This window comes from Papio anubis, chromosome 10 (assembly GCF_008728515.1).
Source record: "Papio anubis isolate 15944 chromosome 10, Panubis1.0, whole genome shotgun sequence".
Classification (NCBI taxonomy): Eukaryota; Metazoa; Chordata; class Mammalia; order Primates; family Cercopithecidae; genus Papio; species Papio anubis.
In genome coordinates, this window is record NC_044985.1 from 13,217,475 (window position 1) to 13,244,029 (window position 26,555).

At 37.9% G+C, this 26,555-nt stretch overlaps 1 long non-coding RNA gene across 2 annotated transcripts in view; it reads left to right on the forward strand.

The window, feature by feature from the left end:
* LOC110740845 overlaps positions 1-21,446 on the forward strand; it is a 551,890-nt gene extending 530,444 nt beyond the window's left edge. For both annotated transcript variants that reach the window (XR_002516034.2, XR_002516035.2), the window contains one exon: positions 21,060-21,446. This is a non-coding gene — a long non-coding RNA (uncharacterized LOC110740845). The remainder of the gene's footprint in view (positions 1-21,059) is intronic.
* The last annotated feature ends 5,109 nt before the right edge of the window (positions 21,447-26,555 follow it).

Genomic DNA, 26,555 nt, shown 5'->3' on the forward strand with positions numbered 1-26,555 from the left:
TTTGACCTTGGTCAGTATTTCAGATAGTTGAGATCTTCTGTTTGTGAGGTGACCTAAATCTTTATTTCTGCAGTGGATGACTCAGTAGTTCTGCCTTTGTTTTTCGTTGTTGCTATAGTTTTTAACTCACTTTTACCATAGGATATGAAAGCACTAAGTATTATCACAGAGAATCACCTGAGTTCCTGCCTCTTTGTGTAACCGTAATTTGAATCAGTCATCCCAGTCAGCTTTGCCTATAGATGGTGTCACAATGTGGTAATAATGGCCAAGTGGCAATCTCAACTTTCAGTTCAGTGGAATTGCTGTGTCCCTTGGTGGTACTCTGTCTTCCTAGAGAACCAAGACCTCCAAATCAACAAAGCTTAATATTCTAAGAGCAAGAAGCAAAATTTTCATAAATTAGACAGTGTAACAGTGAAAGGAGGCACTTCTGCCATTGCCATTTGATTTCTTGGCCCATGTATTCTGGCTACTAAACAAATACTATCTACTGGTTTTTGATTCACACTTATTTTTGCATCCTGTATGTTGAGCTCCATCTTTTTGTTTCCCTACTGGCATTATAACTAAGTCTTTAGTAGGCCATTCTATAGTTTTATCAAGTGCTGGAATAGTAGAATCTATGAAATGCAGTAGCATCATAATTAATCAAATTAATCCAAATCAGATATATGGTTAGTGGTAATGAAATGCCTGCTAAAGTCAGTGCCTTGGAGGACAAGTGCATGATTTATGTTGATATGAATTGGAAAACATGCAATTCTTCTTTTTTGTTGTCGTTGTTATTGTTTTGCTTGTTTGTTTTTGTTTTTGTTTAGACTGTCTCCTTCTGTCACCAAGGCTGGAGTGCAGTGGCGTGCTCTCAGCTCACTGCAACCTCTGCCTCCCAGGTTCAGAAGATTCTGCTGCCTAAGCCTCCCGAGTAGCAGGCACTTGCCACCATACTCAGCTAATTTTTGTATTTTTAGTAGAGACAGGGTTTCACCATGTTGGCCATTCTGGTCTCAAACTCCTGACCTCAGGTGATCCACCTGCCTCAGCCTCCCAAAGTGCTGGGATTACAGGTGTGAGCCACCGTGCCCGGCCCTGCAATTCTTTTAATAATGGCATTTGGACGTTATTTCAAAGGCCACAAGATCTGTGAGGTGGAATGCTTGTAACTGAGTGCATTGGGGTGCTTACAAAAAGAGAATGACTAACAGGTTTAAAAAAAAATTCATATCAATATACAGAGAATCAAAGAGCTTTTATAGTATCCCTATAGAATATCTTATAGGGATCAGTCTCAAAAAATGAGCATAAATGTTAATTGTGTAGACTGCATAATTATAGTGTGAGTTAATTCCTAGCTTTTCAGCGTCACTCAAGAAAAACAGAAGAGTGTGAATTGGGAAGAAGCAGGATCCTGAGACTAGAGGAGTGAATGAAACAGAGAATCCTCAACCCTTAAATTACGTCAGCATCCTTTGTCAGTGGAAGCAGCCTGCCTTTCTGTATTGGAAGGTGCTTTTCTTTCCTAGTTTGAGGTCCCTGTGGCAAACTTCTACTGGCAATTGCATTCAAGGGATACTTATTTAACTGAGGACACTTCAACTACCCTTAGTTGACACTTTCATAACTAGATTATATTTTAGCCTGAACCTAGAGGAAAAATTCAAAATCTGACTAAGATTACAGTGGCTCATGCCTGCAATGCCAACACCTTAGGAGGCCAAGGCAGGTGGATCACCTGAGATTAGGAGTTCAAGACCAGCCCGGTGAAACTCCATCTGTACTGAAAATACAAAAATTAGCTAAGTGTGGTGGCATGCACCTAGTCCTAGCTACTCGGAAGGCTGAGGCAGGAGAATCACTTGAACCTGGAAGGCAGAGGTTGCAGTGAGCCGAGATCACGCCACTGCACTCCAGCCCAGGAAACAGAGCAAGACTCCATCTAAAAAAAAAAAAAAAAAAAAAAAAAAAAAAAAAAATTCTAAGAAAAAATCATTTATACTCTAAAATAATGGCCAGAGTTTTCCAATTTGTATCAACATAAATCTGGAAATATATGTTTAAATGGCATCAAAGACAGTTAGAGAAAGGAGATAATACAGTGTCTCTGCTAAATATATTCATGAGTGTATTTAACATATTTTTCATTTAATATGTAACTTATGCAGCTGGAAGAGCTTAATAGTCTGTCAATAGCTGACTAAAACTTGGATTCAGTAGTGGCCTACACTTAATGAGCCTGAAATCCCAGAACTTTCCAGCAATTTAGTAAGGAAAGCGATCTAAAGGATTAAGGGATAGACATTTTTGAGATTTATCAGTTTTCATACGCACTTCCTCAGAGAGTTCAGAGGCACCCCCTTCACTAAGGCTACAGCAATACGTTAGTGAGAGGAGCACGTTTTCTTGAAAGGCCCCGCAGGCTTTTCTGGTAGACCAGTTTCCCTGTAGACCAGCTGTGACTGTTGGAAATGCTACTATGAAACGGACTTGCTGATGTCAAAGGGGAAAATCTGATCTCAAGACAGCAGAAGGAAAGTGGCGGCGCTCAATTTCCAGAGGCAAGTGGCATATTTACCCTAATGAACAGCAGAGGTAGGGGTGTACTCAGAAGGCTTTGACCCGCAGAGGTCCTCAGCAATGATGGATGGATCACAATGCCCCTAGGAATTAAAGTTGAATAGCTTTCAAGGAAAATATCTAGGTCTGGTGGTCAGAATTCTGACTTGAATTCCCACAGGGAAGAACCTTGACCTTCCAGTCTGTGTCCATTTGTTTGTCAATTCACAGACCCATGGTGGTCCTTTGTGCCTCCCACAAAATGGCCAGAAGCCATTTTTAAAACCCCATTTCCTGACATGGCCCTTCAGTGTCCCGTGCTCCAGTTATACTCGTCCCACCTCCACTGAAGATGCTGCCATGGTTTTACTTCTTTCTTCGATCTAGCAATCAAATCTTTTGAAAGAAATGCTTTCTTAAATTCTCCACGTGCTTTGTGACGGCAAAGAATCTTATGTTTTTAAAGCACTTTACTGATCACTTCAACTTAGAGAGATCTCTTTGTCCTCTGGGTTCGCACTTTAAGATCTTACACTTTCCATCATTCCCTCTCCTACTAGAGTTCAAGCTTTTTGGGGGCAGGACCCTGGCTAATACTACTTGGTGTTCCCCACAGCATTTAGCAAGTGTCCTTCATCACAGTGTTCCATGTTTCTTGTGACTGTTTGGGGAAATCATTATTTTAAAACTCACTGAGCCAGAGTTTAATAAAATTATGAACAGTTTTCTGTTTCTTCTGTCTCTGCACTCAGCATAGTGCATGAATCTTGATCCTTGATCCCAGCATTTGTCACATACCCTTTGTCTATTTTCCTCCAAACGGAGTGTGAACTTTTCAACAGTAAGATTTTGTTTTTCTGTGCTAGTGAAAGCACAGTTTCTGGTTCAGAATTGCTTAATGAGTTAATCTGCACTCAATTCAAGTCAAGCTAAACTAGCAAATGTGCCAATCCATGTGACAGCAATTTTATCTTTCAAATATGTTATTTTACATAAATGATTGAACAAATACTTTTGTCTCACTACCAAGCACACTATTTCACATTAAGCAATGTGAAATTTACAGCAAGCTAAAAAAACTACAAGATATTGTCTATCTTCCTGCAACTAAGTTCAAACTTGATTATGCCTAGATAATCATGATCACATTAGAAATTTTGAAATAATTAATTTTACTAAGTTATGCAATATTAAACTGAGACAATGTCTGAAAATATTGTTATTAATATATAAAAATTACAAAAAAAAAGAGAGTCCTTTGGTTTTGAAGTGATATTAGCAAATAACAGCATGGACTCCACAGTCAGAATACCTAGGTTCAGACATCTGCTCAGACACTTACTAACTGAAAAGCTTTGGCTAATTTATTTTATCTCTCTCTAAACATTAGTTTTCTCATCTGTAAAATGGGACTACAACTAGCATCTGTTGCTTGAGGTTGCTGCAGACATTGATTGTGGTATTCTCTTATTGTTACAATTATATAAATGACAGGTTACATACATATAATTTATATAACTGTAGATATAAAACTTTATAACTGCAGTTATATAAATTTATATAAAACTGTAGTTATATAAATTTATATATAACTGTAGTTATATAAATTATATAAAACTAAGTTGGGCTTATTCATATAACTGTAGCTATATAAATAACTTAATAATGGGTTAAATTAACCTAAGTAAATTTATATAAATTTTAATCTTATCAATTATTTTAATCTTATCAATTATTAAATAAATAAGATTATCAAAGTCATTATTTAATCAATTGTTTATTTTAATCTTATCATTAAAAACAGTAGTTACCATTTATTTAGTGATTGCTATGTCACGGAATCTATAATAACTTCCCATAACTCTATATATAGAGAGTTATATAAATAAACCCAACTTAAGTTTATATAAACTGACCTAAATTAACCTAAGTTACTTATATAAACATAAGTTGGATGTATTTATATAACTCTCTATATACAGAGTTATGGGAAGTTATTATAGATTCTGTGACATAGTAATCACTAAATAAATGGTAACTACTACTTTTGATTGATAAGATTAAAATAATAAGTAATTTAGAGGAGAATACTTTTAGAATAAACTGGTGCTTCCCATAGAGAAAGTGAAAATTTAATCTTGTTAACTGAGGAGAAGGAATTTTGGTAGTAGAAAAATTAAGGTATATATCGTAATTTCTGTATATGTGTATATATATTTATATGTATATATTATATATACACTCATATACACATATGTGTATATATGCATATAACTTGAAGTGGAAATATTTAGATATGAGTGTGTAAACTAATCATGTATATCCAGAGTTTTTTTTTTTTAAAGATAACTGATAAAAAGATACTTGGGTCTTTTGAAGGGGTTTTTAAGGACTTTGGATTTGACTGTATAGCCAGTAGGGGGATAGTGAAACTATTTGGGTCAAGAACAGTGATATGGAAATAGCCCTTTCACATAGCTACAATTTTAGGAACAGTGTGTAAGACTTAATGAAGACCAGCACAATAAACCAGGTGTGAGAAGATGACTTTAATCAGTGATTCAAAACTGAAAGACCAAGAGTTCAGAGAACAGGTTCACTATTTAGAAGACTGTTAGAAGAAATATGAAAAGAATGTGGATGCGACAACTGTGGGGACACCTTAAAAAGGTGGCAATTTCTACCATACTGATGTCTCACTCTTTGGAGAATCCACCAGGTTTCAGTATTTGCAAAAAGTGCTTTTTGAGCACATAATGGATAGTGAGACTAAAACCATGGCAAAAGTTATAACCACTATATTGAAGTTCCCTGATGATCAGACTCAGAAAATTTTGGAAAGAGAAGATGCTCAGCTAATGTTTACTTCACCTCATAGTGGTATCTTCCGAGTCAACCATCAGCCAGTGCTTTGTTAGCATGTGTCATGGCTCCGATCTTCATCTTAAAGAAGAGTGACATTGGATGACTGCTGCTGGGAAAACGGTCCACACTTGCTGCTCTTTGAGAATGAAGTTATCATTCAGGGTCCTTCATGTAGCCAAAAGACCAAGAAAAATCTGGCCCACAGATATACTGCCGACTCCTTTTAAAACAGATCTTATCAGTGGAGAAATGGGGATAGTTTTTTCCTGCAGTTTTCTGTTTAGAAGAATTGTATGTTGTTTAAAAGATATTTTGAATGCCTTAACCTTCTTTATAGGCTTACATAATATGCTTTTCTTCCATTCTTTTTCAAGAACTGCTTACCTTTCCTATTTATTTTAGGGTAATTTTTTTTTTTTTTTTTTTTTGAGACTGAGTCTCACTCTGTTGCCCAGACTGCAGTGCAGTGGCAAAATCTTGGCTCACTGCAACCTCCACCTCCTGAGTTCGAGTGATTCTCCTGCCTCAGTCTCCTGAGTAGCTGGGACTACAGGTGTGTGCCACCATGCCCAGCTAATTTTTGTATTTTTAGTAGAGATGGGTTTTCACCATGTCAGTCAGGCTGGTCTCGAACTCCTGACCTTAGGTGATCTGCCTGCCTCAGCCTCCCAAATTGTGAGCCACTGCGCCCGGCCATGTTTTAGGGTGTTTTTTAAAAAAAGACTTGTGCAATACATTTTGAGGTGAAATTTAGTGATTTTTTTCTGATAAATTAGAGCATTTAATTGACTATTTTATTCAGGTTGATTTGTTGAATATTTGTTGAAGACCAGTTTTTTAAGCTAAGACATGTAATAAATCCCAAATGACAGTACCTCATTGCTTACTTAGCTATTGTACTTATATTTTTTGGAGGAAAAAACACTATCATAAACTGTAAATAGCCAATGCATAACTCTATCTTATGCCAGGCCGTGACTGTTGGCAGTGTCATCACTGAGAAAGAGATAAATAAAGTTTATTTACTACACACACACACACACACACACAAAATCCAGGTGCGGAGTGATGTGGGACATGGTACAGAAAGATGACTGTAGGAACAATATCCAGTGTGACTACAAGCTACAGTGCGACCGTAATAATTGATGTGAAAGGGAAGAAGTTGAGGCCCAGTGGAGCTTTACCTTAAAAACTGGCCTCATAGGTGTGTAGTACACAGAGATGATGAACAAAATTCTAAATTCTGTTCTCCAAAGAGGTGTAAAAATATAGCAATACAGCTATGAAAATAAAATGCAAGGCATCTGATTAGCCTATGGATGGATAGCAGCCTAATACAGGCTATTATCTTTCTTTTTCTGGATTACTATAATAGTTTTATCACCAATCTCTTTTCTTATTTTTGTACCCCCTGCTGACCTGATTAATTTTCCAAATAGCACTTATAGTGATCTTTCTAAACATCACTGAGGCCATACTACGTCTTTCATCAACATAGTTCTGTGACTCCTCACTGCCCTCACTATAACGTGAAAACTCACTGGGCCAGGTGCACCGGCTCACGCCTGTAATCCCAGCGCTTTGGGAGGCTGAGGCGGGCGGATCACGAGGTCAGGAGATCGAGACCATGCTGGTTAACACGGTGAAATCCCGTCTCTACTACAAATACAAAAAATTGGGCAGGCGTGGTGGCGGGCGCCTGTAGTCCCAGCTTCTCCGGAGGCTGAGGCAGGAGAATGGCGTGAACTCGGGAGGCGGGGCTTGCAGTGAGCCGACATTGCGCTACTGCACTCCAGCCTAGGCGACAGAGCGCAATTCCGTCTCAAAAACAAGTAAAAAAAATTAATTAAAAAAAAAAAAAAAAACCTCACTACCTTTTCCTGACTTCTCTTGTCTCTCTTCCTTGTACTTATTTCACCTGTACTGGCCTTGACAGTTTCCTTAACTATTCCATGTTTTTCTGTGGATAAGCCAGACAGAGAACCCTCAGTCAACTTCCTGTTTTTTGTCTCATGATTGCTTAGCTAAAATCAGAACTGTTGGTCATGATTGATTGCTAAGATTAGAACTGTTTATTCTAAACTAATTGTCTTAAAACTAGCCATCTGCAAAGAAAAACATGTCCTGTTCCAATAACTAACTTCAGCTTCCCCTGCCTACAAAACAACCTGGACTTTAAACTGCCCTGTCTGCAAGTTCTCTCTCTCTCCTGATAAAAATCTAAGGCAAAACCACCTTGGTGAAACACTCTGATCTTTGAATCTGAGGGCACTATAATTTAATAGCCTGGATAAAATCAACCTCTTAACTTATCTAGTTTTTGTTTTCAACAATTATACATTTACTGACGTGTTTTCTTATTCATATGTTCCTCTCACTATCTATTTGCTCCTTCTCTTTTCACATATACTAGACTCTAGGCTTTATGAGGGGAGGAACCATGCGTTTTTATTTACCAAAGTAACACTAATGTTTCTTACAAGTCTGACTATAGGAGGCACCCCATAAGCATTTACTTTGAGAATAAATTAATAAATTAATGAATATAAAAACACCAGATGTCTCCAAGTAGTGACTAGACTTGCAATGATGCAGGAGTCACTGAAAACAAAGTAAATTACCAGGAGTGCATGCCATAGTATCTGAAAAGGGTTACTAGAAAGATGGGCTAGAAGTACCAGTCAAATTGTCAGAACATCATCTCAGAGGCCTGTTCAGATGAGGACTTCAATCCCAATAGATGAGCTAGGTAGAGATCAAGCGCTTTAGAAATGGTAAGAGGCCATAAAAAAAAAAAAAAAAAAAAAAAAAAAAAAGGCGGTGCTAAGGTTCCTAATGGCATGCTAAATCTTCTACAGCAACAAAAGCAACTCTAACACACAAGCTCATGAGTGATTATATTTACCTACTGGCAGTCTTGGTCTAGTTTGAATCAGGGCATGAATGGTAAAGATATTAGTCTTATAACTAAATATAAATGGGAAACATACACAGTTATAATGAAAAGGAAGAACAAAAAGAAAAAATGTATAACCACTGGTATAATTCAAGAAATAAAAACAATATTTTTCACCTATGATAATGGAAGGAGATTGGGGAAGGTTGAGAATCCAAGGAACCAGGAATTCTTATACACAATTTTTTGAAGCATACATTGTTTCAAATCTTTTGTTTTTTAACTTTTATATTTAGTTCAGGGGCTGTCTGTACCAGGAGTCATAGTGTTGCTTCACTGAAACCCAACAATATAGTTTCTATGAATTTGTCCTGAAGATGTAGTGTATGTACAAAGATTTATTTCCAAATATCATAATTACTGTATAAAATTTTGAAAACCATTCAACAATAGTTATGACTTATTTATAGATTACAGGGTTTTGTTTAAGGTTATGTTTGCTACTCTAACAATAAACCTTAAATTTTACTGGTTTAACAGAGTGGAAAGCATTTTTTTTTCTTACATAGTATATAAACAGCAAGTGAGGCAGGAGTAAAGGAATCTACTCCATGCAGTCATTCAGGGATCTAGCCAGATGAGAGCCCTGGCATTCATAACATGTGGTTTCCCATGTATCTCTTGGCACTGATGTCAATTTGGCAGATAAGGAAATAAGAAAAAGTAGAAATTTATGAAAGAAGTTCTTATCTACTTAAACTATAAATGGACTAAACATTTTTGTACATACTTTGTTAGTCAAAGTGCAATCACATGACATAATTTAGATTTTAAAAGGGCTGAAAAATGTAGTTGTTTTTGAGTCTGTATGCCATGCAAGAGTAGTGTCAATCTTTAATAAAGAGCTAGCTAATTCTGCCACAAATGGATAATTATGTAGCCATACTATCATGGTAACAAAGAACATTTAATGATGTGTGAAAAAGTTAGAATGATTCCAATTATACAGAAACAACAAACAAATAGAATTTTTAAGCCTATGCTTTATTTAGAAGTGCCAAAGATGTAGGGGTGGAAGTGGGATAAATTGCCCCAATATGTTAACAGGGGCTTTCTCTGGATAGTGAAATTACAGGCAATATATATATTTTTTTCTCCTGTTGTTCTATACTTTCTTCATTTTCTATAATTACCAATACTAATATTGTAATCAGATTATGAAAAATTGTCAAACAAAGGAGAAGAGAGAGATTAGGTATGTTCTATGTATCTCATCAAAGGTAATTAGAAATATTAAAAATTTAGGTCTTGTTGTCCAGGCATGGTGGCTCACGCCTGTAATCCCAGCACTTTAGGAGGCTGAGACAGGCAGATCTTCTGAGGTCAGGAGATCAAAACCAGCCTGGCCAACATGGCAAAACCTCATCTCTATGAAAACTACAAAAATTAGCCAGGCCTGGTGATGGGTACCTGTAATTCCAGCTACTTGGGAGGCTGAGGCACGAGAATGGCTTGAATCTGGGACATGGAGGTTGCATGAGCCGAGATTGTGCCGCTGCTCTCCAACCTGGGCAACAGAGCCAGACTCCATCTAAGAAACAAACAACAAAAAAATGTAGGTCTTGTTTTCCAAGAATATTTAATCCTATAGGGATAGACCTGATTAACAGATGTGAAACAGTTGGAGAATTATATGAGACAAAGCTTAATCATATTAATTTAACTAAATACTTTCTAGCCACTTTTTGAGAATGCAATGACCTGCCAAAAGTATGCTGGGACAAAGGATGCAGCTTAGAGCATGCCACAGCAAACACTTCTATTGTGTGTTAAAGTGACTGTGGGTCAAGATTTTTAGCTTCTTTGCCATCATAAAAGTAAGGATTCCTTGAGCTTCCCTCCAGAGCAACAAAGGCTATATACAGATTTCTCAGTATATACACATTTGCCCGTTCTGGTACAATTTGATGGAGTTTCCATAATTTGAAATCGTATCTCTAATTTCAAGTCAGCAAATCAAAAGCAAAATCTATTGCTATGCTGTTTTTCAAATATCTCTCTGAAATTTTTCCCTTCTTAAACTATTTTGGGTCTTTTATAGCAACCTGGGGAGCATATCTGTGGAAGGGACTGATGTGGGTACTATAGGATAACTGTATGAGTTTTATTGTGTGTGGTTGTTACATATTTGGGCAAATGGTTTGACTTGTATTATCTTGAAAATCAAATTTAAAATTGAATAGTGTTTGTAATGGTTCTGCTGCTGCTGTGCTTTCTTTTTCTGAAGTGAGTTTGACATCTTATCAATTTTTTGAACAGCCCATCACAATTTTCATTTTACATTTTGTGATCATATTAGTTTTGTTCTTAGAGAAATTAAGGGAATAAAGGTGTTTTTCCATAAAGACTTAAGGATGTGAAACTTAATCACCAAGAATATTAAGCAAATGCTCTTGTTATTAACATCTAGTCTCTAAGTGAATTGTCTTAGTAATGATCAGTTTATGTAGCTTTAAAGATACAAGGAAATGCAAAATCTGGGCTAAAAAAACCCCTTTCTTATGGTAAGCTGTTTTACTTCTTTTCTTATATTTCTCTTTACATATAAAACACATTTTCAATGCTAGAAAATTTGCAATAGAAAAATAAGTTTCAGTGATCTTAGTTGCTAAGATGTTGTGAGAAACAGTAGAAAGACATCAGTTCAGTTTGTGATACTTTTAATCACTTTTTTTCTTTTCTTTTTTCTTTTTTTTTTTTTCTGAGACTGAGTTTCACTCTGTCATCCAGGCTGGAGTGCAGTGGCACGATCTTGGCTCACTGCAACTTCTGCCTCCCAGGTTCAAGCGATTCTCTCACCTCTGCCTCCCAAGTCGCTGGGACTACAGGCATGTACCACCACGCAGGGCTAATTTTTGTATTTTTAGTAGAGACAGGGTTTCACCATGTTGGCCAGGCTGGTCTCGAACTCCTGACCTCAGCCTCCCAAAGTGCTGAGGTTACAGGTGTGTGCCACCTTGTCTGGCCTTTTATCCACTTTTAACCTTTGTTTTAAATAACCCGGGTATAAAGCAAATACAGGAGTGACTTTAAAAATTTATTATCAAAATATTGGTAGCATGTACATGAAAATCAGTATGATATATATTAAACAAAAATTTCATTTTTTTGCATCATTAGAATACCAATACAGAAGCATAAGTTTGTGAGATTAAAAAAAAACACTTTTTTTTTGAGAAAGCATTTATATTTATTGTTTTCAACTGCTAGACCCTTACCCTAGATCTCCGAATCTCAAAAGCATACATAACTATTTCCAAAGCAGTTCCAGCCTTGTGTGTGTGTGTGTGTGTGCATGCATGTGTGTAAAATATATGTAACATATTTATATATAATATAAAAACAATAAATAATATTATGTTTCTGTGGCTCAGATCTAAAGAAACTCCATTTCCTTCAAATTCCTCCAGAGAGTTCTTAGAACTCCCAAGAGGTCAACCATCTTACCCATTCATGGCATACACTGCTTTCCCATCTCTGGCTTTGGCTCACTGTGATGACCTCTCCTAAGTCACCAGTTATAGAGTTAATACCTCCAAAGTTGCAAATATTCTTGTTTTGCCTGTCCTAGTACCACCCTCACTGCTTCTGGTGCTCACCCACTTCTGGAGCAAAGCTCTGCATTTTTTATATCAAATGTGCAGACGTGTGCCACAAGCACACCTCCTTCAACACTGCTGATCAGTCATCCCTGCAGAAGATTCTGGACAAATTCTTTGTGAAACAGTTTCTTTAAAAATGTTTTATTATTCTTCACTGAATACTCTTGATCTCAGGCAAGAGTCTGGGGACTGGGCCAGAAGATAATTGAAGGGACCTACATGATGGGGTGTGAAAGAAGCCAGACACAAATGCATACTTTATAATTGAATCTATAGGAAATTCAAAAACAGGAAATGTGAATTTGTGGTTTTAGAAGTGAAGTGAATGGTTAACTTTGAAAAGCAGAAAAAAAAAATTAAAGATGGAGAGGAGAAACAAACTGAAGCTTACCAGGAGGTGACGACATTACTGCTCTCGATTTTGTCGATTATCGTTGTCAATGATTACAACTCTGTAAGTATTCAGAGTTGTAATCCTAGAATTTTTCCATTTTCTTTTCAGGGCATTATATTTCAAAAAAAGTATGAGAGCATAACTTCTTCAATTATGTAGTTCAACATTCTTTAAGGCTACATCTTTGCATCACCTGGAATCATCTTGTCTCTACACAATGGGACATGGCATAACAGCTGAAAGTTTATCCCTGTCAACATCTGGGGATGTAGAACATATGCCACACCATCGTAAACTTCTTGGACTAGAGATTTTCTTATCCTAGGCCAGTACCAAAATATTAATACCTTCTTCATGTTCCATCTTCTAAACACAGGTTGACAATTCCAAGAATTGTTTATTCTTAACCAGAATTGTTTATTCTTAACCCCTTTCTCTTTCTAACATCTTCATGACAGAGACTACATACTTTCTGGATGTTTAAAATTATTTTAGCATTTAATTATCCTTTTATTCCTAATTTATAAGTATGAACAATGTATGTATTGCATTTGTCTCATGGAATGCTAATTCCATTTCCCTTTTAAATTATTATTTTTTTGGCTGGGCGCAGTACTCACACCTGTAATCCTAGCAATTTGGGAGGCCGAGGTGGGTGGATCACCTGAGGTCAGGAGTTAGAGACCAGCCTGACCAACATGGTGAAACCCCATCTCTACTAAAAAATACATATAGTAGCTGGGCATGCTGGCCGGTGCCTGTAACTCCAGCTACTCAGGAGCCTGAAGCAGGAGAATTGCTTGAACCCAGGAGGCAGAGGTTGCATGCAGTGAGTGGGATCATGTCATTGCACTCCAGCCAGGGTGACAGACCAAGACTCCATCTCAAAAGATATTATATATGTGTGTGTGTGTGTGTGTGTATTTCAATAAAGAAAAGAGGCTTAATTGGCTCATGGTTCCACAGGGTGTACAGACACACTATGCTGGCATCTGCTTGGCTTCTGAAGAAGTCTCAGAAAACTTACAATCATGACAGAAAATAAACAGGGAGCCAGAAATTCACATAGCCAGAGCAGGAGGAAGACAGAGAGGGAAAGGTGCTACCCACTTTTAAACAAGCAGATCTTATGAAAACTCTATCACAAGACTAGCACCAAGAAGATGGTGCTAAACCATTTATAAAGGACCACCTCCATGATCCAATCACCTCCTACAGGCCCAACCTTCAACATTGGGGATTACAATTCAACATGAGATTTTGAGGAGGAATACAGATCGAAACCATATCATTCTGCCCCGACCCCTCCCAAATCTCATGCCCTTCTCACTTTTCACAATACAATCATTCCTTCCCAACAGTCTCCTAAAGTCTTAACTCATTCCATCATTAACTCAAAAGTCCAAAGTCTCATCTGAGACAAGGCAAGTGCCTCCCACCTATAAACCTACAAAAAAAAAAAAAAAGTTAGTTACTTCCAAGATACAATGGGAGTATAGGCATTGGATAAATACTCCTAATCCAAAATAAAGCAATTGGCCGAAAGAAAGGAAATGAACTGCAGGCCCCATGCAAGTCTAAAACCCAGCAGGGCAGTCATTAAATATGAAAGCTCCAGAATAATCTCCTTTCACTCCATGTCCCACACACAGGGCACACTGATACAATGGGTGGGCTCTCAAAGCCTTCAGCACCTCCAATCCTGTGGCTATACAGGGTTCAGTTCCTGTGTCTCCTCTCATGGGCTGGCACTGAGTACCTATAGCTTTTCCAGCCACAGGGTGCAAGCTGCCAGTGAATCCACCTCATTCTGGGGTCTGAAGGATGATGGCCCTTTTCTCACAACTCCACTAGGCAGTGTCCCTGTGGGAACTGTGTGTGGAGACTCCAGCTCAACATTTCCCCTTTGCACTGCCCTAGTACAGGTTCTCCATGAGGGCTCCACCCCTGCAGCTGGCTTCTGCCAGGACATATAGTCTTTTCCATACATCCTCTCAAATCTAGACAGAGGTTTCCAAGCTTCAACTCCTGCACTCTATGCACCTGTAGGATAAACACCACATGGAAGATGCAAAGGCTTATGTCTTGAACACTCTGAAGCAGTGGATCAGATTGTACCTGGGCGCCTTTTAACCATGGCTGTAGTTGGGGTGGCCAGGATGCAGGGAGCAGTGTTCAGAGGTTGTGCAGAGCAGTAAGGACCTGGATCTGGCCCATGAAATCATTCTTTCTCCTAGGCCTGCAAGCCTGTGATGAGAAGATCTCCTTGAATGCTTCTGAAATGCCTTTGAGGCCTTTTCTGTATTGTGTTGGCTATTAGCACTTGGCTCCTCTTTACTTATACAAATTTCTGCAATCTGCTTTAATTCTTGCCCTGAAAATGGGCATTTTTTTTCTACCACATGCCTGGGCTGCAAATTTTCCAAACTTTTATACTTTGCTTACCCTTTAAATGTAAGTTTCAGTTTTATGGGTTTTTTTGCTCATGCATATGAACATAACCCTTTAGAAGCAGGTAGGCCAAGTCTTGAATACTTTCCTGCTTAGAAATTTCTTCTGCCAGATACTATAAATAATCATTCTCAAATTCAAAGTTCCACAGATTCCCTAGGGCAAGGGCAAAATGCAGCCAGGTTATTCACTAGGGCACAACAAAAGTTACCTTTGCTCCAGTTCCCAATAAGTTCTTCATTTCGATTTAAGACATCCTCAGCCTGGACTTCATTATCCAGACCACTATCGGTATTTTGGTCACAACCACTCAACAAGTCATTAGGAAGTTCCAAACCTTCCCTAATCTTCCTGTCTTCTTCTGAGCCCTCCGAATTATTCCACTCTCTGTCTGTTATCCAGGTCCAAAGTCACTTCCACATTTGCAAGTAGCTTTATAATAATGCCCCATTCCTCAGTACCAACTTTCTGTATTAGTCTGTTCTTATATCACTGTGAAGAAATACCTGAAACTGGGTAATTTATAAAGAAAGGAGGTTTAATTGACTCATGGTTTTGCAGGCTGTACGGGAAGCATGACACATCTGTTCAGCTTCTGAGAAGGCCTCAGGAAACTTACAATTGTAGTGAAAGTTGAAGGGGAAGCCAGCACTTCGTATGGCCAGAACAGCAGCGAGAGAGTTAAATTGTTTTTGATTAAAAGTGGTCAATGGAAAAATACTCTTTTTTGTTAGAGGAATGAGTGTCTTTCCCTTGCAAGAACATAGAATATTTAGAGGACTTTGATATTTTTAGCATGAAAAAATGTAAGGTAAATTAAATTCATTATTTTTTTTATGTATGCTCTAAAATTATTTTTTTCACAATATCTTGGTTGTCAAATAATAAGATTCATATAAAAAGCCTCACAAAAAATTTCAATAGGAAACAAAATTATTAAAAGTTTTATTAGCAGTTTAATGGAGCTAGAGTTTCAATCTTTATGTATGGATTTTTTTTTTAATGTTACTAGAGTTTTATTAAAATCTAATTTTTTTAAAAAAAGACATGCTTATCTTAAATTGACCAAATCTCTATATATTAGTTAAGCTTTCTTGTGTGTTTTTCTTTTATGTAAGTATCAGAAGTACAGAAAATATAGGGGAAACATACCAAGCTTTTATGACATAGACTCAGAACTGGAACATTGTCACTTCTGCCTTCATGCCACTGACCAAAGAAGATTTTTTAAAAAGCTGAGGCCAAAGTCAAGAGATCAGGACAGCATAGTCACCCACAGTGAGGCATGACAGAGTATAGTTGCCCAGGGACATAAATAAGTGAAGCTACAGTTTAATTATCACAAGTATCATGAATTTATGTGAGCTTAGTTAGTATATAACCAATCATAGGGTTAAATCTTTTTAAAATGCATTTATTTACTCATTAATCTAGTAAATAAACACACAAGTACTCTTGAAATCATATGCTCTGTAAAGTTAGTGTATGACTGACCTTGCTTTTAAAAACATCACAGTCATTATTTCATTTAGTTATGCATTCTATGAAAATTATTTTTAAACCTCTATTAGATGCCATGTTATTTGGCAAATGTTCTCCAAAATTTAATTGTCTTATATACAACAATTCTCTATAGTGGATAAGCTAATTCACTGACACAGATATTTGATTTGCAAACAAATGATTGCTTTTAGAGATTTCACCAGGATTCTACATTAAGTAAAAATAAATATTTTTATAGATGATTTATGAGATTGTCTATCAATGTTGTAGATGAGACTGGTAAGACTTCATCTTAAATATATTAAAAAGGAGAGAATACTTTCAAACTAATTATATGAGGCCAGCAGTGCCCTGATACTAAAGCCAGAGAAGGACATTGCAAGAAAAGAAAATTACTGGCCAATGTTTCTGATGAGCATAATATAAAAATCTCCAATAAAATACTATCAAACTGAATTCAACAGCACATTAAAGTGATCATTCACCATGATCAAGTGAAGTATATCCCAGAGATGCAAGGATGATTCAACTCATATAATTCATATACTTGATACAACACATTAGCAAAATAAAAGACAAAAACTGTATGGGCATCTCAATATATGCAATAAAGTCATTTGGAAAATTTAACATTCATTCTTGATACAACTTCTTAACAAAACAGATACAGAAGAAATGTACCTCAACATAATAAAGACCATAAATGACAAGTTCACAATTAACATTATATTCAATAGTGAAAAGTTGAAAGCTTTTCATTCAAGATCAGAAATAAGAAAAGGATGCCCACTCTAATCACTAGTCTTCAACATAGTACTGTAAGTTCCAGCTAGCTAAATTGGGCAAGAAAAATACAAGACACTCAAACAGAAAAGAAAGAAGTCAAATTGTCTCTCTGTGCTGATCACATGATTTTATATAGAGAAAGCCATAAGGACTCACCCAAAATCCTGCCAAAACTGTTAAACAAATTCAGTAAAGAGGCAGGTTACAAAATCAACATACAAAAATTAGTAGAATTTCTATACACTAACAACAAACTATCTACAAAATAAATTAAAGAAACAATCTCATTTTAAAATAGCACCAAAAACATTACTTAGGAGTAAATGTAACCAAGGAGATGAAAGATCTGTAGACTGAAAACTGCAAAACATTGATGAAAAAACAATTAAAGACACAAATAAGTAGAAAGATATTTTGTGGTCGAGGATTAGAATAATTAATATTGTTAAAATGTACAAAACCCGAAGCAATGTGCAGATTGAATGTAATCCCTATCAAAATTCCAGTGTCATTTTTCACAGAAATAGAAAAGAAAATGCTAAAATTTGTATGAAACCAAAATAGACCTCAAGTAGCTAAAGCAATCTTGAGCAAATAGAACAGAGCTGTAAGCATCATACCACCTTATCCAAAAATATATATTAAAGTCATTGTAATCAAAACAGCATGGCACTGGCATAAAAACAGAAATATTGACAAATGGAACAGAATAGAAACCCAGAAATAAATCTAGATATTTTCAACAAATTGATTTTTGACAAAGGTGCTGGCAACACACAATGGGAAAAGGACAGTCTCTTCAATATATGGTGTCAGGACAAATGAATATTCAAATTCAGAAGAATGAAACTGGACTCTTATCTCACATTATATGTGAAAATAAACCAAAAAAAAATTAAATTTATGTTTAAAATTTAAACATAAAACCTGCAACTATAAAGCTGCTAAAAGAAAACATAGCGGAAACACTACATGACATTGGTCTGGGCAATAATTTATTGGAAAGGCCTCCAGAAGCACAGACAACAATGGCAAAAATACATAAATGGAATTATAGCAAATTAAAAAGCTTATGCATGGCAAAGGAAGCAACACAGTGAAGAGACAACCCACAGACTGAGAGAGAGAATATTTGCAAATCATACAACTCATAAAAAGGTAATGTCCAAAAATGTACAAGGAAATCAAATAACTCAATAGCAGGAAAATAGCTGATTAGAAAATTGACAAAGGACCCAAAAAGACATTTCTTAAAAGAAGACATATAATAAAATGGCCAAGGAATATATATTTTTAAATGTTCTACATTGTTAATCATCAGAGAAATACAAATTAAAACCATAATTACATATCACCTCACACATACTAGAAGGGCTATATTCAAAAAGAAAACTATAAAGCATTGGTGAAGATGTGGAAAAAAGGAAACCTTGGTACATTGTTGGTAAAAGTGTAAATTATACAGCCATTTTGTAAAATAGAGTGAAGTTTTTTCAAAAAACTGAAAGTAAAATTTTCTATATAATCCAGAAATCTCATTTCTGATTATATATTCAAAGGAAGTGAAATATGTTTGTTAAAGAGATGTTTGCACTCCTATGTTCATTGTGCCTTTATTGACGATGGCCAAGATGTGGAAACAAGCTAATTATTCATCAAGAAATGGATATATAGGCCAGGCACAGAGGCTCATGCCTGTAATCCCAGCACTTTGGGAGGCCAAGATGAGTGGATCACCTGAGGTTGGGAGTTCGAGACCAGCCTCTCTTTACCAAAAATATAAAATTAGATGGACCTGGTGGTGCATGCCTGTAATCCCAGCTACTCAGGAGGCTGAGGCAGGAGAATCACTTGAACCCAGGAGGCGGAGGTTGCAGTGAGCCAAGATCATGCCACTAAACTCCAGCCTGGGCAACACAAGTGAAACTCTATCTCAAAAAACAAAGAAATGGATATATAAAGAAAATGTGTGTTCCACACAATGAAGCCATAAAAAGGCAGAAAATGCATGTACCACACAATGAAGCCATAAAAAGGCAGAAAATGCTGTCATTTGCAACAACATGGATGAACCTGGAGGACATTATGCTAAGTTAAATAAACCAGATACAGAAAGACAAGCATATTAGTACATTTTCATATTGCTATGAGGAAATACCTGAGACTGGGCAATTTATAAATAAAAATAGTTCTAATGGATTCACAGTTCCACATGAGACCTCACAATCATGGTGAAAGGCAAAGGAGGAGCAAAGGCACCCTTTACATGGTGGTAGGCAAGAAGAGCATGTGCAAGGGAACTGCGCTTTATAAAACCATCAGTTCTCCTGAGATTTATTCACTACCACAAAAACAGCATGGGAAAAACCCATCCCCATGATTCAATTACTTCCCAGGTTACCTCCCACAATATGCAGGGATTGTGAGAGCTACAATTCAAAATGAGATTTGGGTGGGGACACAGCTAAACCATATCAACAAGTACTGTAAAATCTCATATGTGGAATCTTAAAAGTGAATCTCATAGAAAGAGAGAATAGAAAGGATTTTACCAGAGGCTGAGGGTTTTGGGGATGCATTGGGGAAAAAGGAGATATTGATCAGCTTCAGTTAGACAGGAGAAATGTTTTAGTATCTATTGCACTGTATGGTGACCACAGTTAATGATAATTTAGTGTGTGTTTCAAAATTGCTGACAGAATTGATTTTTTCTATTCTACCACATACAAAAAAAAAGAGAAAAGGATAACTAGATGAAGTGATGGATATGTTAATTAGCTTAATGTACTCTTTCACACAGAGATCAAAACATCACATTGTACCTCATAATATATATGCAAATATTATTTATCAATTAGAAATACATAAATATTGTTAAAATATTTTATAATTTTTGACCAATATTTTTTAAGGTATTGTCCTTTGCCAAATGTTTAAACTATTGGCCCATTGATCAAATTCAAGCAAAAATGATTCTTCTTTGGCCAGCAAAATAGTTAAGTATTCTCACATTGGAATGTCCTTAGGAGTGACATGTACCCACTGGTTAACCTATTGCTAGGACTCAGTCTCTCTGTACATTTGATTAGGTTTTATTCTCCAAAAGGACATTTGATTTTGTGTATTTTGCTTTATGATTTACAACACCAAAGCACAGGTTCTCACTCTTCCGTGTATTTGAATTGTTCCAAAGCTAGCAAAAAATATTTGGATCCTTTTTATAGTTAGCCCTAAGAAATTATGTGAGACAGCCAATCCTTCATGCACCTTAACTGGAAATGTGTAATATCTGCACTCCACACATGGTATATAAATAAGTAAGCCACCAAGGCATTAGCCTAAGGGTTGAAATACAAAGAAGGTGGAGCTATTGCCTGCAGTGAGCTCAATTTCTAGTAGACATTCAACAATTTTTTTTTTTTCTGGTGGAGCAGCATAAGGCTTCCATGTGGATGTGATGACATCTCATCTGAGTCTTGATGACAAATAATTTTCTAGGTGAACAATGAGAAACAGGTACAGGGAAGTACTTGTGACAGCAGTCACACAAAATGGCCTCTTTTGTGAAAGGTGGGTAAATTTAAGCTCCTAAGACCAGACAATGAAGAGCCTTCTCTGCAGCGTAAAAGTGTGCTTCTCCAGCCTGCCACCCACCCACTAGTCATCTATATATGGAAAGTTCCTTCTCTCTCCAAAAGTTACCGATAATTGCCTTCCCTAGAGCCATTCTACGCTTCTTTCATGTGGGAAAAGGTAATGTGTATGAATACGATCATGATTTTTCTAGATGCTATCCTACAGCAAGGGTTGGCCATGAGATTCCATTCTGGAAGGTGAAATATAAATGGAAAGAGTGGTTAGAGCCTTTGGGAAAGCTATTGCCTTCCAGAAAAAGATGAGAAATCATCTGGCATATACCTCATTTCTCCTTACCGTTTTCTTTTAGCCTTCCTCCTGCCTGGAACATGACAATGATACCTACAGTCGTGGCTGCCATTCTGCCAGTGATAATCGACAGGTCACATTTGGCAGACTTCCAAATCCACTTGCCCAGGGTGAGAGTGTGCTTCTCCAGCCTGCCACCCACCCACTAGTCATCTATATATGAATGTGACTTGCCCAGGGGAGGTTTTATGATTCCTGGCTCACATCCTATTCCTGAGTAAAGATCATAACATGAATTCCTCAACTATTATCATGAGTTCCTCAAACTTGAAATACTGATTAAGATATTGTTATGCCCAGACCGTTTGTTCCCTAAAGAAGACCACCAGAGTCCAGAGTCAAAGCCAAGCGGCAAGGATCTTTACTACAAGTTCGAACTTGGTCCCTCCATTCCACAGCGTACCAGAGGGCCTCGAACAATGCGAGTGCTTGCTTTTTATAGCCCGATGTAAACAGGATATGTAAAGTTACAGGGGAACAAGGTAATTCTCTCGGTTACAGCATTACAATTGGTTAATATTATACATTTGGCATTTTTTATTGGTTCCCGCTGTGTCCTTATCGGAGATTTCCCAGGTGGTGTTTTTCTGAAGTTTGACAGAAATATGGAGGAATGTGTTTGTGCTGGAGGCTCAGGAGTTGGGAGATATATGAGGAATCGCGTTGTGCTGGGCTCGTGCTGGAGTTCAGGGAGTTGGGGGATATGTGGAGGAACGATGTTTGTGCTGGGCTCAGGAGGTTGGGAGTATGGTGGGTTGTGTTTGTCTGAGGGCTCAGGGAAGTTAGAGAGATATATGGTGGGTTGTGTTTGTCTTGGGGCTCAGGAAGTTGAGAGATATATAGTGGGAGTTGTGTTTGTGCGGGGCTCAGGGAGTTAGAAGATATATGGTGGGTTGTGTTTGTGCGGGGCTCAGGGGAGTTAGAGAGATATATAGTGGGTTGTGTTTGTCGCGGGGCTCAGGGAGTTGAGAGATATATGGTGGAGTTGTGTTTGTCTGGGGAGCTCTAAGAGGAGTTGAGAGATATATGGTGGAGTTGTGTTTGTCTTGTGGGGCTCAGGGAGTTGAAATATAGGTGGGTTGTGTTTGTGCAGGGGCTCCAGGAGTTGGGAATATATGGTGGGTTGTGTTTGTGCTTGGGGGCTCAGGAGTTGAGATATATGGTGGGTTTGTGTTTGTATGCGGGGCTCAGGGAGTTGAGAGATATATGGTGGGTTGTGTTTGTGCGGGGCTCAGGAAGTTGAGAGATATATGGTGGGTTGTGTTTGTGCGGGGCTCAGGGAGTTGGGAGATATATGAGGAATGCGTTTGATTCCTTTCAATGTAACTTATTGACATTGAAAAGGAGATTGATAGGCTGAGCACAGTGGCTCACGCCTGTAATCCCAGTACTTTGGGAGGCCAAGGCCGGTGGATCACAAGGTCAGGAGTTTGAGACCAGCCTGACCAACATGGTGGAACCCCATCTCTACTAAAAATACAAAAATTAGCTGGGCGTGGCGGTGCGCACTTCTAGTCCCAGCTACTTGGGAGGCTGAGGCAGAATTGCTCCTACGTGGCAGGTAGAGGTTGCAGTGAGCTGAGATCATGCCACTGCACTCCACCTGGGTGACAGAGTGAGACTCCATCTCAAAAACAAAATACAAAAAAAAAAAAAAAAAGAAAAGAAAAGAAAAGGAGATTGACTTATTTCTGAATCATGAAGTTTTTCTGATTCATGAAGTTTTCCTGATTGTTTTGCATGTAAAACATTTTAGCCTCTTTGTTGTAATCTGTAGCCTAGGATTGTAACCTCTGTATCATACTCTCCAATGAAAGGGACAACTCCAGCATGAGGAATCCACTTCCTTTTCTCTAAACTTTTTCATAAAAGCCTTCCAACTTGTAACAGACTCTGGAACACACTCAATTTTGTTGGTGTGTTGTGGCGGGAAGTCAGGGACCCCAAACGGAGGGACCGGCTAAAGCTGCGGCAGAAGAACATCAATTGTGAAGATTTCATGGATATTTATTAGTTCCCCAAATTGATACTTTTATAATTTCTTACACCTGTCTTTACTGTAATCTCTGAACATAAATTGTGAAGATTTCATGGACACTTGTCACTTCCCCAATCAATACCCTTGTGTTTTCCTATGCCTGTCTTTACTTTAATCTCTTAATCCTGTCATCTTCGTAAACTGAGGAGGTTGAATGTCGCCTCAGGACCCTGTGATTGTATCAACTGCACAAATTGTTTGTAGAGCATGTGTGTTTGAACAATACGAAATCTGGGCATCTTTAAAAAAGAACAGGGTAACAGGGATGTTCAGGGAACAAGAGAGGTAACTTTGAACTGGCCAACGGTGAGCCGGAGGGAACAGAGCTCTATTCCTCCTCTTTCATAAGCAAATAGGAGAAATATCGCTGAATTCTTTTTCTCAGCAAGGAACATCCCTGAGAAAGAGAATACGCCCTGAAGGCAGGCCTATAAACAGCCCCTTGGGAAGCGTGTGCTGTCTTTTATGGTCGAAGTCTAAGGGATGAAATAAGCCCTAGTCTCCTGTAGCCCTCCCAGGCTTATTAGGAGGAGGAAAATTCCCACCTGATAAATTGTGGTCAGACAGGTTCTCTGCTCTCAAACCCTGTTTCCTGATAAGATGTTATCAACGATAATGCCTGTGGAAACTTCATTAGCAATTTTAATTTCGCCTCATCCGGTGGTCCTGTGATCTCGTCCTGCCTCCATTTGCTTTGTGATATTTTATTACCTTGTGAAGTATCTGATCTCTGTGACCCACACCCTATTCGTGCACTCCCTCCCCTTTTGAAAATCACTAATAAAAACTTGCTGGTTTTACGGCTGGGGGAACATCACGGATCCTGCCGACATGCGATGTCTCCCCCGGACACCCAGCTTTAAATTTCTCTCTCGTGCTCTTTCCTTTTATTTCTCAATGGCAGCCCAGACACTTAGGAAATAGAAAAGAACCCACGTTAAACATCGGCAGCGGGTTCTCCCGATAGTGTGTTTTCCAGGGTCGAGTCTCACATTTGGCTTCCAATAAACTTTTCTCTAACTATTTCTGCCTCAACAGCCTTAATTTTGGTTGATGCAAGCATAAAGCTGAAAGCTCCTACTAAGGCCGGTGTGGCAGCAAAATACAACAGAAGATGTTTAGGTCCTGTCATGGAACCAGGGAACCAGAAAATCAGCCCTGGACCACCTCTTTCTGGACTTTTTTCTTTGCGAGGAATAAAACAAACCTGCTGCTTGTTTAGGGTGTAGTTTTCCAGGTTTTCTGTTTCTTGAAACCAGATGTCGTTATGGTTGATAAATCTTCTAGCCATATAACAAATACTGAGAATACTAATGTGCTTGGAGTCAAAATCATTTCTATTTACAGAAGATGCGAACATAACAAGGATATGATCTGTGTTTCTTTTTAAAGTATGTCCAATGATAACAAACTTTTGCTTTTAAAGTAAATACTTATTTATGTTGACGAGCTAGTTATCCAAATACATGAAGACATCCACTAATCCTTTCTGGAAGGTTCATTCATATTCATCTATACACCTACTATCACAGTTGATTTAATATTCCTTATAATAATGCTTCACCGTATGAAAATATCTCACCGTATCGAGATGTTCTGGCCCATCATGAGTGTGTAATGACCTTGCTTACAGGCATAACCCTAGTATAAATACAATCCTTGCCTAAATAACAACTTCAGTAGTAACAACCTTGCACAAGGTATGTTTATCCAGAAGTTTCCTTCTATGTGTGCACAAAAACAAGGATTCAATTACATATATTGATACCAGTTGGATATAGGAGGAAAAAAGGGTGAAAAGAGACTCCCATGAAGAGGGGTGAGTTAGCAAGACTAGACAGACATTCCAAAGGAGTAACGCCTTAGAACATACTCACTTTCAGCAATGCTATATATATATATATTTTTTTGTCTCAAGTAAAGTATAAAAGAAGATGTTTTGGGGCTGGGCACAGTGGCTCACACCTGTAATCCCACACTTTGGGAGGCCGAGGTGGGCGGGTCACCTGAGATCAGGAGTTCGAGACTAGCCTGGCCAACATGGCGAAATCCTGTCTCTACTAAAAGTACAAAAATTAGCCAGGCACGGTGGCAGGTGCCTGTAGTCCCAGCTACTCAGGAGGCTGAGGCAGGAGAATTGCTTAAACCCAGAAGGCAGAGGTTTAAGCCGAGATCATACCACTGCACTCCAGCCTGGATGACAAGAGTGAGACTCTGTCAAAAAAAAAAAAAAAAAAAGAAATGAAGATGTTTTGAGCTGGTTCTGCCTGTATATTAACTTTGATGGTTAATATTGAGTATTAACTTGATTGGACTGAAGGATGCAAAGTATTGTTCCTGTGTGTGTCTGTGAGGGTGTTGCCAAAGGAGATTAACATTTTTGTCATTGGACTGGGAAAGGCAGACCCACCCTCAATCTGTGTGGGCACAATCTAATCAGCTGCTAGTATGGCCACAATAAAAGCAGGCAGAAGAACAAGAAAACACTAGAATGGCCTAGGCTCCAAGCCTACATCTTTCTCCCATGCTGGATGCTTCCAGCCCTCGAACATCGAACTCCATGGTCTTCAGCTTTGAGACTCAGAGTGGCTTCCTTGCCCCTCATCTTGCAGATGTGCTATTGCGGGACCTTACCCTGTGACCATGTGAGTTAATACTACTTAATAAACTCCCCTTTATCTATACATCTATCCTATTCATTCTGTCCCTCTAGAGAACCCTGACTAATACATTAACTTTTGGCATGGAGTGCAAAAAATGACTGGCATTTCTTTCCAGGTAAGTCTATTTCTGTTTTTCCCAAGAACCAGCACAACGTCTACTCAGTTACTTCCTGGGTAAATAGTTGGAAATTTTGTTCCTCAGTTGAAAGAAACACTTTTTGCTTTCTGTAAAGACATGAGAAGAACCCAGACCTCCCAGGCATGTGTTTCTTCTACATAATCACAGCTGGGCCTTGGTGATGGTTTGACTGAATCATGCACCTTGGATCTCCCCAGCAGGGAAAACTAATGCTGGCATGAACACCTGTGCATCTTTACAAGGCTGAAACACTCTCATTTACTCTACTGGGGGTGAACATTTTCAGACAAAATAAGAGACAACTGTGATCTGATAAATACATATATATATATATATATATCAGTGTTCCAAATAGGGATGAAGTTAGCTAACTTTTTTTTTCTATAATGAGCTACTTTCTCTTTTATAGACAGTTTTTTGTTGAATCTATGGCAACCTAAGTTTGCAAACTTCACTGTAAAATCCCATATGTTCCTGATTTCCTTGAAGATCAGGCTGTGTTCAAGTCCCCCACCACTGAGCTGTGAAAGTTTAAAAATGTCTTAGCTTATAAAATGTACTGATCTACCAAGGAGTGTTTCCTTTATATCTTATGAGAAGCTTTTTATTGGACTAGTGAGAAATAGAAAAACTCAAGGCGTTGGAAATAAAAACATT